This window comes from Chrysemys picta, chromosome 2 (genome assembly GCF_011386835.1).
Source record: "Chrysemys picta bellii isolate R12L10 chromosome 2, ASM1138683v2, whole genome shotgun sequence".
In the NCBI taxonomy this organism is placed as follows: domain Eukaryota; kingdom Metazoa; phylum Chordata; order Testudines; family Emydidae; genus Chrysemys; species Chrysemys picta.
The window spans coordinates 253,938,170-253,952,877 of record NC_088792.1 but is presented as its reverse complement, the minus strand read 5'-3'; the positions used below and the strand labels follow the sequence as shown (position 1 = coordinate 253,952,877).

Below are 14,708 nucleotides of genomic sequence, written 5' to 3'. Positions count from 1 at the left end.
AGCGAATTGTTACATATGACAATCAGACTGGGCAGAGTCATGAACATTTCCCCAGGGAGCTGGACGGGTTGGGAGTCCAAGGAATTGCTCTGCAGTCACACTGAATGTGTGGGGAGGTAGAGCTTGAGTCTTGCAGTGGCACCTGGGGTTCTGGGGTCTGGAAGCCTCTGACTGAGAGTCTCTGCCTCTCCAAGCATTTTACATGAAAGAGCTGGAATATAAGGCAACAAGAGCTGCTAGCACAGAACAAATGTGCATATAGTTATTTCCAAGGGTTACAGTGAGTTGAGTTGCATAGCATTGCAGACCTGGCCTGAACAATAGAGGGAGAGCTGAGTCAGCTCTCAGAAGGATTGGTTGCTTTTGGGATGGCATTTACATTTCAGCAAATTATTTAAACCCTAAAATTTTGTTGTGAGCTAAGCAACTTCTATTGCATGGACTGTCTAACTTCTTACATTAGAGTCTATCCCTATAGTTTCTGATCACCTGGCATTGCTGGAGGCCACCTTAAGCCCTGGCTAATTCCTTTATTCCCTTTTAACATCCCCAAAGCCCTACCCTCTTCTTTCTTGTCGTGACACCAGTCACTACAACTTTCTTTCATTTGCACCTAGATACTACAGTTAATAGCCCAATCTAAATTCCAAGCAGGAAAAGGATGTTATGGTGGAATTAAGGCTATATCAATAACATAAGGGTAAAAACCATTACAAGGCTGTTGTAATTATCCCAAAACCACATTCAGGAAATTTAGAGTTAAGGTTACATTTAAAAGGAAGCCAAACACGTTAAGGTATGGAAATGCACAGATAAAGCATCCAAACAACCTTCTGCCCTGTAATGACACCCAGCAATAAGGATATGCTTATGATTAAGGCATCATAGTGTTTGTGGTGCCAGGATAAATGAAGCTGTTTTTTTAAAGACATTTGGTTTTCAATTTTTTTTTTCATTTTCCCCCTCTCGGTGTATCTCTTGCTGCATAGCACCCAGCTGCTGCTATGCTGCCCTTATGAGCAAAACAAATTTGGAGTTGGGGATTTTACCATGTAAAAGTTAAAATAGTAAGTCAGGGGAATGACAACTTTTCTACCAGTATTTGCAAGTAGATATGCTCTGAGCCCTCCAAAGGGTGAATGCTGTTACTTTTCCTTTTCTGTGTGTTTTACTGATGTAAAGCTTGTTAGTGCTGCTGGAAAACGGTTTTGAATTACATTAAAGCACTAGGGAGAAGTGAAGCTTTCAGTCACATTGTTCTGTGGAGAAGCTCTTTTTCAGTCATTTTTAGAGGCAGGCCTGACAGGATTTCAGCTGAGCCCTGTAAAATAGAAAGATTGACTATTAGGCTTCTGTTATTTTCTGTGGCAGAATGTCCCCGTCCCCCGCACCCTTCACTTTTATGTATCTTTGAGCTGACTGAAAAATAATTATAATATTCACATACATATAATTAGCATATCCTAATAAACAATAGCCATGTTTAAAGAACTTTGCTGCAGGCTGCTGTTCCCCGTTTCTGAATATCTGCAGAAGGAATAAATTTTAAAAGGAGTGGGAATGGGTGGGGAGGGTTCATTGTACATTAGAAGAGCAAGATAGGGTGGACACATATCAGTTGGGCAGGAGACAGAAAAATAGAGCTTAAGTGGAACTTAAATGGAGTCTAAGCCTTGTGCTGGCCTTCTGCACACAGGTGAATTTTACCTGAAGACAGTGGCTGTAGCTGCTGTTACTATAAAGACCTGTGTTGCTTGGTACTGTAGATTAAATTGTAGTTGCCCAAACAAAAAGAGTCGATATGAATACAATAAAATGAGGCGTCTGCAATGGAATTTTTCAAAGATAAGAGCTTGTTTAAACATCATGATCTACTTTCATCTAATCAAACATTTGTTAAACCCATTTTAGGTTGGAATCACTGTGCAAATAATGCTTCAATGCCCATTAATGACAGGTACTCCCGGTGCTCACTGTGTCTTAGGCTATGTCTACACTAGCAACTTTTGTCAGTAAAACTTATGTCGCTCAGGGGTGGTCACCATAAATTACACTGACAGAAGCGCTGGTGTGGACAGTGCAATGTTGGCAGGAGATGCTCTCCTGCAATGTAGCTACCGCTGCTCATTGCGGGTGGTTTAACTATGCCGATGGGAGAGCTTTCCCATCGGCATAGACTGGCTACATGGGATACCTTACAGTAGTGCAGCTGCATTGATACAGCTGTGCCACTGTAAGATCTCTAGCGTAGACATAGCCTTAGAGAAGGGCGCATCCCTGAGCAATGTTCTGTCTGATGCTCTTTCTCCAAGTGCACTCAGAGTAAAGGAAGCCCACTTGAAACTGCTCTTGCACAAGAGATTGGTGCAACCTTCCTTAAACACCGAGAGAAAGCCACCTGGTCAATCTCTCTCTGTTAGTATTCTGGTGAGCTGAAATTCCATGCTGAGCTCCTGAGCTGCATCTATTCAGAAGCCACATTCATCCACAACTCTGTTGATGCTGATGTCTTCTGACCGGCAGAAAGGAGCACCGCTCCAAAGATGAGCCAAGGTACAGGTCACTGTCCCTAGCACCTGTCAAACACACAACAGTCATCAGACTCTCGACTCATCTGTCTAAGGGCTATAAGCCTAGTTACCTCCAAGTAATCGGTGCACAGTGCTGCGCTGGGTACCATTCTCTTTGCACTAACCCAAGCACCAAGTGCCTCTATAATCAGAGGCCCAGTACCTTCCATGTGGTACTGGCTACTTTATGGTACTCACTACATTGGCACTGACTATCTCAGCTCCTAACTGTACACAATGCTGAGTGTCTTATCGGTGAGATTGAGACTGGAGTCACCTTTCCTTGAGAGACTTAGGTTGACAGTATCCTCTCCGGTGAGTGCCCTAACCACTGGGCTATCGTCATTCTGACATTCTCTCTGGCATAATGCACATTTAATTATTTCACACACAGTGGAACAGCTTTAAGAGGAGAGGCTGAGAAAGAACCACAGCAGAAAATTCCACAGTCTGGTGGTTAGGGCATTCACCTCAGAGGTGGGAGATCGATATTAAAATCCTGACTTCTAATTAGGTAGAGGGGGGAACTGAACTGAAAACTCCCACATAGTGGGGGAGTGCCCTCACCACTGACCTAGAGGGGGAATTTGTCTCTTATGACCATTTTGTGTGGAGCTGGTAGTACACTGCCACTGTTCTATCAAGAAACAGCTTAGGCACCTGGGAGGAGAGAATTCCCAGCTCTGGATCCCAAGCAGAAATAATTGCCTCCTTCCAGCTGGGACTTAAGGGCCTAATTCCCTGATGGGGAGGGGCTTAAGACACATCCCTTTTGTCAGCATCAGCTAGGGCTAATGTAGGCAGCTCCCTGCCTAGTGTGCTAGTTTTTGTGGATCCCACTCTGAGGTGCTCTATACGAGGCAGTGGGGGGATTGAATTGGTGTCTCCCACATCCCAGGTGAGTGCCCTCACCACTGGGCCAAAGATTATAAGAGTAGCAGTTGCCACTCCTCAGACATTTTGTGTGGATTTAGATGTGCTCTGAGAACACCTACTGGATTGGGCCCTGCAGGCAAAACGGGCAGGGGGAATGCTTACTCTGAGGATCCTGCCGGATCTTAAGTATCAGAGGGGTAGCCGTGTTAGTCTGAATCTGTAAAAAGCAACAGAGGGTCCTGTGGCACCTTTAAGACTAACAGAAGTATTGGGAGCATAAGCTTTTGTGGGTAAGAACCTCACTTCTTGCATCTGAAGAAGTGAGGTTCTTACCCACGAAAGCTTATGCTCCCAATACTTCTCTTAGTCTTAAAGGTGCCACAGGACCCTCTGTTGCTGGATCTTAGGTATGAGATAGGTGCCGAGCTGCTGGTCAGGACTGAGGCAACCATGCTCATGCTCAGCTGCTGGAATTTAGGCACCTTGGGGACTTTAACAGTGGAAAATGTAACACTTAGGGACCTTAGGCACTTCCAGGATTAGGTTAGTTGAATGCCAGTAGTGCCTAAATGTTGGATTTAAGTCCTAAAGTGGCAGTTAGGTACCTAAGTCCCTTTGTGAATCTAGCCCCAGGCCAGTGAGAGCTTACTTTCCACAGGAGCAATTCCAAACAAGAGTAGTTCTCATCAACCATTTTCAAGCTTATCTAAAAACATCAGTGAGAACATGTCTCAGACTTCTAGGTCACATGGCCTCCTGCACTTTTCATCCAGCATGCCAGATTTCATCTTCAGTGCATGTAAAGATGGTTGAAATCAGTGTTACTACCCATTAGACACTGAAAGGACATGATGGTCACAGTCCTTCACAAAGTCCTCTCCTCATTGAACTGGGACATTACAAACATTGAATCTATCTCCCCTTGTAAGTATTCTCACACTTCTTATCAAACTGTCTGTACTTGGCTATCTTGATTATCACTTCAAAAGTTTTTTTTCTCTTAATTAATTGGCCTCTCAGAGTTGGTAAGACAACTCCCACCTGTTTATGCTCTCTGTATGTGTGTATATATATCTCCTCAATATATGTTCCATTCTATATGCATCCGAAGAAGTGGGCTGTAGTCCACGAAAGCTTATGCTCTAATAAATTTGTTAGTCTCTAAGGTGCCACAAGTACTCCTATTCTTTTTGCAAGTACCCTTCTGTATACCTCTGTATATCCAGACTTTGGTGATAGACGCCTCCACTCTTGCATGGGGGCTCATTTAGATTACCTTCAAATTCAGGACCCATGATCCCCTCAAGAAGTTCAACTCCATATAAATGTCTTAGAATTTGAAGCCATCCACCTGGTGTGCCAACATTCCTCCACTTTAGGGATCCACGATATAAAAGTCTGACAGACAATACCACAGCTATGCATTATGTCAGCAAGCCAGGGGGGGAAGCAAGATTATCCCCATTCTGTCAGGATTAGAAACTATGCGCCTGTGGAACTGATTCATTCCAAACCAATTCACACTGGTGGTTCTGCACCTTCCCAGCCTTCAGAACAACTTGTCAGATCAATTTAGCAGGCAGTTCTCCAACTCAGTCCTACAGAACATCTTTCACAAGTGGGGATTCCCAGAAATAGACTTGTTTGCCGCAGACCAGAACAACAAATATCAGATGCTCTGTTCCAGAGGGGGCTCCAGTCCAGGCTCCTTGACAGATGCCTTTCTGAGCCCCTGGATACCAGGACTGATGTATGCCTTTCCACTGACTCTCATGATACCAAGGACGACACTGAAGCAACATGGAGGACTGATGATTCTGATAGCCCCAGCAAGAGCTAGGCAGTTTGGATACTCAGATCTGATGACCCTTGCAATACAGCCCCCCTTTCCCTCCCCCACCCTTTTGGCTGTACCCGATGAAGTCTCACAAAACAACAGTCAGATCCTTCACTCGGACCCAGCGTCATTACAGCTGACAGCCTGGATCTTGGCTGGATGTTGCCCACCAAAAGAAGCTGTTCAGCAGAGGTTCAGAGCATTCTGCTCCAAAGCAGGAAACTTCAACCAGAGTTACTTACAAAGCTAAATGGAAGAAGTTTTCTAGTTGGGCATCTCTGCACCAGCTTTCTCCTGTGACATCACCAGTTTCAGCAATATTGGACTGTTTGCTAGCCCTGAAACATTCTGGGCTTTCCATCAGCTCCATAAGGATCCATCTAGCATCACCTTCCTATCTAGGAGCCTACAGTGGCAAGATTCCTTAAGGGTCTCATACATATTTTTGCCTTAGTTTGGGAGTCCCTTCCTGCTTGGGACCTCAATATCCTATTTTCAGGGTGATGGGACCCCTCTTTGAGCCCTTAGCACCCTATTCATTGTACCGCCCATCAATGAAGACTGCCTTTCTGGTAGCCATTACATCAGCTCAAAGGGTAGGTGAGATTCAGGCCTTCGTGATAGATCCTCCTTATAATTAGACATGGCAGAATTATTTATTTATTTTTTTAATAATTTCAATGGATATAATCAATGTTTATTTTAAGCATTTTTTTAGATTTTTATATATTTTTAAATTTTCACAGTTGCAGGAAATTATGGTGATAATTTAGTCAGACATTTATTTAATGACAGACATTGAGATTCAAACAATTAAAGTTTAATAAACTGTTAAAACACAAATGGTCAGTATCACCTATAAAAAGTAAATGAATACAAAATATATAATACACAAGTAAATATCCTTAAATCAAATCAACAAATCATACCTACTTTTACTATTCATTTGCTAGTCCATTTTTAATAAGCCTAATTCAGAAGTCCAAATCACTAGATTTTAACTCTAAGTTCTTATGCAGAATTTTTCTTACCTTGCCTATTTGTAAATTTTGATTGCTATCAATGGAAATATTTTTTCATGGATTTGTGTGTACAGTGAAATTGATGTTTATTGATAAAAATCTAATCCATCCTAACCCCTTTATAACTGTTTCATAAGGACAGAGTCACTCTTTGGCATCCCTCCCGCCCCCCCGTCCCCGCCAGTTTCTGCCCAAGGTTGTCTCAGTTCCATATCAGTCAATCCATCACCTCATTTTCTTTTCCAAACCTTGTTCAACCCCAGGGGAAGCTAAACTTCAAACACTAGATGCAGTGAGGGCACTTCCTTTTTATGTCAAGACAACAAAATCATATAGGAACATACTGAGACTATTCAGGGCTTTTGCTGATAGAATTAAAGAACAACCTCTATCTTCCACATGTCTCAGACGACAATGCCATGCGACGATTGGAGAAGTGTATCGGCTGCCACTGGACGTGGAGCGAGAAACGCCAGGAGCTGGGAGTCCTAGTGCCACAGGTGAAGAACACAGAGCACAGAATCATCACTCCAAGAGCTAGAACCATGTTGGAGAGGACACTGAGGATGCCATCTGCTGCCAGTACGTGGAAAACCTGAAACAGAAGCCAGACCAGAGCAAGGCCTTTGAGCTGACATGCAAGTGGGATGCCAGCAATCATTTCCTCCCCGGGAGCAGCTTCACCCAATTTGCTGACTGGAGATTCATCCACAGGCCCCAGCTCAACTGCGTCCCACTGAACAGAGCCGTCTGCCATGGGAATTGGGACAAGCAATGCGGGAAGTGCGGCTATGCCAATGAGACACTACCCCACGTCCTGTGTAGCTGCAAGCTCCATTCCAGAGCCTAGTAGCTGCGCCACAATGCCATCCAAGATCACCTAGTCAGAGCCATCCCGCCACCCATGGGAAAGGTGGCTGTGAACTCCACCATCCCCAGAACGGACAGCCAACTGCGACCGGACATTGTTATCAACAACGAGGAACGGAAGAAGATCATCATGGTGGACATCACAGTTTCCTTTGAAAACAGGACCCCGGCCTTCCATGACGCCTGATCTTGAAAGCTGGAGAAATATGCCCCTCTGGCTGCCACGTTGAGAGCTAGGGGCAAGAGGTTCAAACTCACGTGCTGATAGTTGGCACCCTGGGCGAATGGGGCCCCAGTAACGAGCGAGTGTTGAGAGAATGTGGAATCAGTCAATGCTACACTTGACTGATGTGGCAACTCATGGTGTCAGATGCCATCAGGTGGTCAGGGGACATCTATCTAGAACACATCACTGGATATCAGCAATACCAGGAGAGATGAGCTGGAGTGCTGATGAGAAGGGAAATCAGAAAGTAATTGAAAAACTTCTCTGATGGATTATATCTACTAAGGGACAACCTATCCTAAATGCTCAATTACTGAGGGACAATCTGTACTCTTTCCTATATTTGCTTTCTACAACTAACTCTCTGTATAACTTTTCATGAGTGATGTACCTGAGGCCTTGGCTACACTTGTGAGTTACAGCACTGTAAAGGCTCCCCCAGCGCTGTAACTCACTCCCCATTCACACTGGCAAGGCATTTGCAGCGCTGTATCTCTGTGGTTGCAGCGCTGCATGTACTCCACCTCTCCGAGAGGAATAGCAAGTATTGCGCTGCTGCTGCGGCACCAGTGTGGCTGCTCAATGCACTGTGAATGGCCTCCAGAATTATTTGGCAGTATCCCACAATGCCTGTTCTAGCCACTCTGGTCATCAGTTCAAACTCTACTGCCCTGGCCTCAGGTAACCAACCATGTGACCGACCCTTTACATTCCCCGGGAATTTTAAAAATCCCCTTCCTGTTTGCTCAGCCCGGTGTGGTGTGGAGTACTATCAGTGAATCTTTCCAGGTGACCATGCCTCCACGCGCCAAGCGAGCCCCAGCATGGAGCAATGGCGAGTTGCTGGACCTCATCAGTGTTTTGGGGGAGGAAGCTGTACAGTCCCAGCTGTGCTCCAGCCGTAGGAATTACGATACCTTCGGGAAGGTATCAAAGGACATGATGTAAAGGGGCCATGTTCGGGATGCCCTGCAGTGCAGGATTAAAGTGAAGGAGCTGTGGAGTGCCTACCACAAAGCCCGCGACGCAAACGGACGCTCGGGTGCTCCCCCCGCAACCTGCCGATTCTACAAAGAGCTGGATCCGATACTTGCGGTTAACCCCACCTCCACTCCGAGCACAACCATGGACACTTCAGAGCTGGTGGGGGGGGGGGGAGGAGGAGGAGGAAAACAGGAGTGATGGTGGTGAGCCAGATGGAGACACCCCAGAATCCCTGGAGCCATGCAGCCAGGAGCTCTTCTCGAGCCAGGAGGAAGGTAGCCAGTCGCAGCGGCTGGTACTTGGTGGAGGACAAACAGAAGAGCAGGTTCCCGGTAAGCGGGTTTTTTTTTTGGGAAGGAATTTTTTCGGTGCGGGCTCTTTGGGAGAGGAGGGTTAGGCATGCCTGCCTAAGTGCGGAATAGTGCACTGATGTGGTTTATCACATCGGGGTAATCGGCCTCGTAATCTCCTCGAATGTCTCATCCAGAACATGTACAATGCGCTTGCGCAGGTTTATCGGGAGAGCCACCATGGTCCTTGTCCCAGCCAGGCTAATGTGTCCGCGCCAATGTGCCGCGAGGGGCGGGGGGACCATTGCTGCACACAGGCAAGCTGCATATGGGCCAGGATGGAAGCCTCATTGCAGTAGAAAACCCTCCCTTGCTTCCCAGGTCACCCTCAGCAGCGAGATATTGTCCAGGATGAACTCCTGTGGAAAATGTTGGAACAGTGTTCAGTGTAGGTGCCCCCTGAAGCTGTTGGCTCTCCCCAAGGCACAGAAACCCGCAGGACAGTGCAGCCCTGAAACAATCAGTCCCCCTTACTCACCATTTTGAGGCTCCCATGGGATATGTGTGCTCTGTTTCAGATGGGAAAATTACGCTATTGTGTAGACCCTGTGTGTTTTCTACTCCTTAAGTGCAGGGGGAATCATTACTCTGTCTGGTATAAACAATGCTGCCTCTGTTAAACGTTGCATTTTGCCTATACAGCTGCATCAACCTTGAAACCTCAGCCGTCCCTCTTATCGCCTGCTCAGAGACTGCAAAGACTCAGGAAGAGACTGCGAAAAAGCAAAGAAGACATGCTGCAAGAAGTGATGCGGCAATCTATTAAAGAGAATGAGAAAGCACGGAACTGGAGGGAGAGAGAAAGCAGGATCCGACAGGAAAACGTAGCGCACCGGTGGCAAAGCACCGCGCACTAGCAGCAAAGCACTGATAAGCTCATAAGCATCCTGGAGTGCCAAGCAGATGCTATCCAGGAGCTGGTAGCCATGCAGAAAGAGGAGCAGTACTGCAAACGCAAACGCCACCCCCCCCCCACAGCCCTTGTCCCAAAACTCTTTCCGTTGTGCCCCACTGTCACCTCCAACTCACTTTCCCCAACTTCTGTGTTCTTCACGCCACCCGCTGCCTCCAACACCAGTATCTTCACCACCCAGCCCTGAAAACCACGACCCTTACCCTCTGCACTCAACCTCCATCACCATGCAGTATAGCTGTCCTGAAGTGCAGCACTCACTGCACAGCACACCAGACAGGACATACGCCAATCTGTGATTGTACTGTTCCCCACTCCACCCCCTTGTTTCTTTTCAATAAATAATTTTTTTCTTTTCAATAAATGGATTCTTTGGCTTTGAAAACATTCTTTATTATTGCATAAAGTAAAAGACTCCTTAGCCCAGGAAATAAACAGGCACTGCAAGTCTGCTTGTCTGCTTAGCAAACACTGATTCCTAAAGATTGGAACTACTGCACTTCACTCCCGTGCAGGGCACCAGATATCACTGCTGGTTTTCAGCCTCAAATTGCTCCCTCAAGGCATCCCTAATCCTTGCAGCCCCGCGCTGGGCCCCTGTAATAGCCCTGCTCTCTGGCTGTGCAAATTCAGCCTCCAGGTGTTGAACCTCGGGGTCTATGCCTGAGTGAAGCTTTCACCCTTCCCTTCACAAATATTATGGAGGGCACAGCACGCGGATATAACCGCGGAGATGCTGTTTTCGGCCAAGTCCAGCTTCCCATACAGAGATCGCCAGCGGCCCTTTAAATGGCCAAAGGCACACTCCACAGTCATTCGGCACTGGCTCAGCCTGTAGTTGAACCATTCCTTGCTGCTGTCAAGGCTCCCTGTGTAGGGTTTCATGAGCCACGGCATTAACGGGTAAGCGGGATCTCCAAGGATCACAATGGGCATTTCAACTTCCCCTACCGTGATCTTCCGCTCTGGGAAAAAAGTCCCGGCCTCCATCTTCCTGAACAGCCAAGTGTTCCGAAAGATGCGTGCGTCATGCACCTTTCCGGGCCAGCCTGTGTTAATGTCAATGAAACGCCCACGGTGATCCACAAGCGCCTGGAGAACCATAGAGAAATACCCCTTCCGATTAACGTACTCGGATCCTAGGTGAGGTGGTGCCAGAATAGGAATGTGCATCCCATCTATCGCCCCTCCACAGTTAGGGAACCCCATTTGTGCAAAGCCATCCACTATTTCCTGCACGTTACCCAGAGTCACGGTTCTTCTGAGTAGGATGCGATTAATGGCCTTGCAAACTTGCATCAACACGATTCCAACGGTCGACTTTCCCACTCCAAACTGGTTTGCGACCGACCGGTAGCTGTCTGGAGTTGCCAGCTTCCAGATTGCAATAGCCACCCGCTTCTCCACTGGCAGGACAGCTCTCAATCTCGTGTCCTTGCGCCGCAGGGTGGGAGCAAGCTCCTCACACAGTCCCATGAAAGTGGCTTTTCTCATCCGAAAGTTCTGCAGCCACTGCTTGTCATCCCAGACTTCCATGACGATGTGATCCCACCACTCGGTGCTTGTTTCCCGAGCCCAATAGTGGCGTTCCACAGTGCTGAGCATGTCCGTGAATGCCACAAGCAATTTTGTGTTGTACGCGTTACGTGGCTCGATAGCATCGTCAGACTCCTCACCCTCACTCTTACTGTCACTTTGGAACTTAAGGAATAGTTCGACAGCCAAACGTGACGTGCTGGCGAGACTCGTCAGCATACGCCTCAGCAGTTCGGACTCCATTTCCCGCAGACAGATTGCGCTGCACAGAAACTGTTGAAAGATGGCGCCAAAGGTGGACGGAAACAAAGGGATTTCTGGGATGCAAAGCGATGCATCACAGGGCATTGGGACAAGACCCAGAATCCCCCGCACCCACGCCCCCTTCCCACAACCCACGGCGCCAGAATGGGAAAAAGTGCTCTGTGGGATAGCTGCCCATAATGCACCGCTCCCAATAGCGCTGCAATCGCCGCAGATGTGGCCACTACAGTGCACTGGGCAGCTGTCAGTGTGGACAGACTGCAGCGCTTTCTCTGCTCAGCTGCACGAAGTCAGGTTTAACTCACAGCGCTGTACATCTGCAAGTGTAGCCAAGGCCTGAGTATTCAGATTCTAATACCTAAACTGTATCGTTAAATTTATTCGCCTAAATTTGGGTTATTGGAGATTATCTACTATATGTATTTTAGGACTTTTAAACCAGATTTTGTACTTTTGGATAATCTAAGCACTACACCCAGACAGGGCCGGCTCCAGGGTTTTGGCCGCCCCAAGCAGCCAAAGAAAAAAAAAAAAAAAAAAAAAAAGCTGCGATCACGATCTGCAGTGGCAATTTGGCAGGAGGTCCTTCGCTCCGAGCAGGAGTGAGGGACCGTCCGCCGAATTGCCGCCGAACAGCTGGACGTGCCGCCCCTCTCCGAAGTGGCCGCCCCAAGCACCTGCTTGGTAAGCTGGTGCCTGGAGCTGGCCCTGCACCCAGATGTACAGACGCTCTTTCCTTAACCTGTGTATTATATAATTTTAACATTCGTTTTTATAGAAAATTTTACATCTGAGCACCTGTCTTTTTTGTATTTATCCTCACAACACCCCCATGAGATAGGGAAGTGCTCTTATCTCATTTTACAGATGAGGAACTGAGGGAGAGAGAGACTAAATTACTTGCCTAAGATCAACAGGAGGACTTGTGGCACCTTAGAGACTAACAAATTTATTAGAGCATAAGCTTTCGTGGACCACGAAAGCTTATGCTCTAATAAATTTGTTAGTCTCTAAGGTGCCACAAGTCCTCCTGTTCTTCTTTTTGCGGATACAGACTAACACGGCTGCTACTCTGAAACTTGCCTAAGATCATATTGGAAAAAAAACCCTGAACTCTGGGCCCCTGAGCACCAGGAAGCACCTCGATACTGGATCAGCCTCATCTCCTGGTGCTGGTAGTGACTAATTGTAACTGCTGAAGAGGAAGGGAACATTTCCTTGAGAAGGCACCTAGCAGTTGTACCATACTGTTGTTCTTGGCAAGAGAGTCTCCCCTGGCCACTGCAGGCAATGATTGTATGCCCTCAAGCATGAAATTTGATTACTCACTATTATCTCAGCTTCAATCGCTACTGCACAAATATTTCTGGTAGTGAAATTATTTGGGTGTATTTTAAATCTAACCTAGGGTGACCAGATGTACTGATTTTATAGGGACAGTTCTGATTTTGGGGTCTTTTTCTTATATAGGCTCCTATTACCCCCCCACCCCTTGTCCTGATTTTTCACATTTGCTGTCTGGTCACCCTAATCTAACCACAGTATTTGAATGGCTGATAACCTCTTCCAGAAGAAAAATTAATATGTTCCCTACAAACTGCATAAATTAGTTTTTTTTTATGTTCTAAAGATTAGTGTCCTTTAATTTCATCAAGTGTCTTGTTCTGTAACAGAGTGAAAAGGAAGGCTGGTCAGTTTTCAACAGTCCCTTCATAACTCTGTTTACTTCAGTCATCTCTCCTCTTGCTCTCCTCTTTCCCATACTAAACCTTTAGTCATCTCTCCCATACACTGATGAAAGCCTTTTGCTAGTGCTCTTTGTTATCCTTTCCTAGGTCTCTTCCATTTCTACTCTAGCTTTCTCAAAGTGAGGTGGCTAAAACTAACTTCAGAGAGACTTCCACTGTTTGATTTGCTGTCACCATTCTGTATGTACCATTTTTGATAATGCATCCTATGTGTATGTGGGGCTTTGTTTTTCTTAATCTGCTCTTGTGCACTGACCGTCATCTTCCTTCCTTCAGATGAGCATAAAAATAATTTCCAGTTACAACCCTTCTTTTTCCTTGCCACTTATGAAAGGCGAAATTCTCCCACCCTGCTCTCTTCTGCAGCAGCTACAAAGCTCCGGATGTGTGGCAATGCAGAGACAGAAGGAAAGTGGCAATTTGAGCTGATTTTAGCTGCTCTAAAGTTTCAATAAAATCGGAGTCTGGTGCTGAATCTAGTAGGGCTCTAGAAGGTGGGTAAAGTGTTTGTAAGGCTTTAATTTTTTTTCTTCCCACGACATCACTATCCAGAGCAGCAGGAAAAGTACTGCATTTCTTTTCTCTAAACAATGTGCTTGGAGTAGGATGGCGGGTGGGGGGGTCCCCAAGTCATTCGGATGTTAGCGGGGAGCGTAGCTGGGGTCCTACAGCTGTTCTCATTCAGACTCGCACAATGTTGATTAGCTACGCTGCCATGCGTAGTTTGCCTCGGTGCGGGGATCTGCTTGCAGCGTCACGCTTCACCGAGGAGCTGGGCTTCCCTAGACAGCTCCCGGCCAGAGAGGCTGACACCCAGCGGTTCCCGTGGCTGTCAATAACAGCTCAGCTATGTTAATTTCACCCGCCACGTTGTGCAAACCCTTGTCTGGGCGTTGTCAAGGCCGGTCACTGTGCCGAGCCGCCTGCAAACTAACCGCGGAGACAGAGTCTCTACGTGCTTTGAGGGCGGCTGCTGATTTATTGGGGTGGGGTGGGGGGAGAGATGCTTTTTTCATCTGGCTGATGATAGGCATCAAAGTGAGGTTTGGAGAGGAGGGTTTTATTTTTTTTTAGTAAAGTGTCTTTTCCTAAAGGGACATGAGTAAAAACACCCCCGAGCAAAGGTGGCCCCGACTCCTCCTCCTAGCGAAACTGAAATGAGCTCTTGGTGTTTGGGTTGTCAGGGAGCCCGTGATGGTTCAAATGTGCACACAGTATGACAGATGACCTATTGAAATAATTTCAGAGCCGTGCTGTGGTTGCTACGACAACCAATGCTCTCTTGGCTTTCATCTGGCCATGTGACAGTGACTTTGACGTCAGCTGGAGGCAGAGTCTGTGGTTTAGTCCACACAGCCAAAGGCTTGTGAGAATCTGGTGGATGCTGGACTTATCCCCCTTGCTGCTGCTGCTTCCCAGGGGCTGCCAGGGCATGGACTACTAACGCCTTGCATTTCTACCGTGGGAGGCTACCGGTTTGCTTTATGCTCTAATCAGGTATTATAATTTTTT

General features: G+C 46.8%; 1 protein-coding gene across 2 annotated transcripts in view; it reads left to right on the top strand.

Moving 5' to 3' along the window:
* NCALD (neurocalcin delta) overlaps positions 1 to 14,708 on the top strand; it is a 226,808-nt gene that overhangs the window by 124,632 nt on the left and 87,468 nt on the right. Inside the window, exon 1 of one of the 2 annotated variants that reach the window (XM_005306620.5) lies at positions 14,260 to 14,693. The exons of the other annotated variant lie outside the window; for it this stretch is intronic. The gene's annotated coding sequence lies outside the window, so the exon portion shown is untranslated. Of the gene's footprint in view, positions 1 to 14,259; positions 14,694 to 14,708 lie in introns of those variants that run through there. 2 annotated transcript variants of the gene reach the window in all.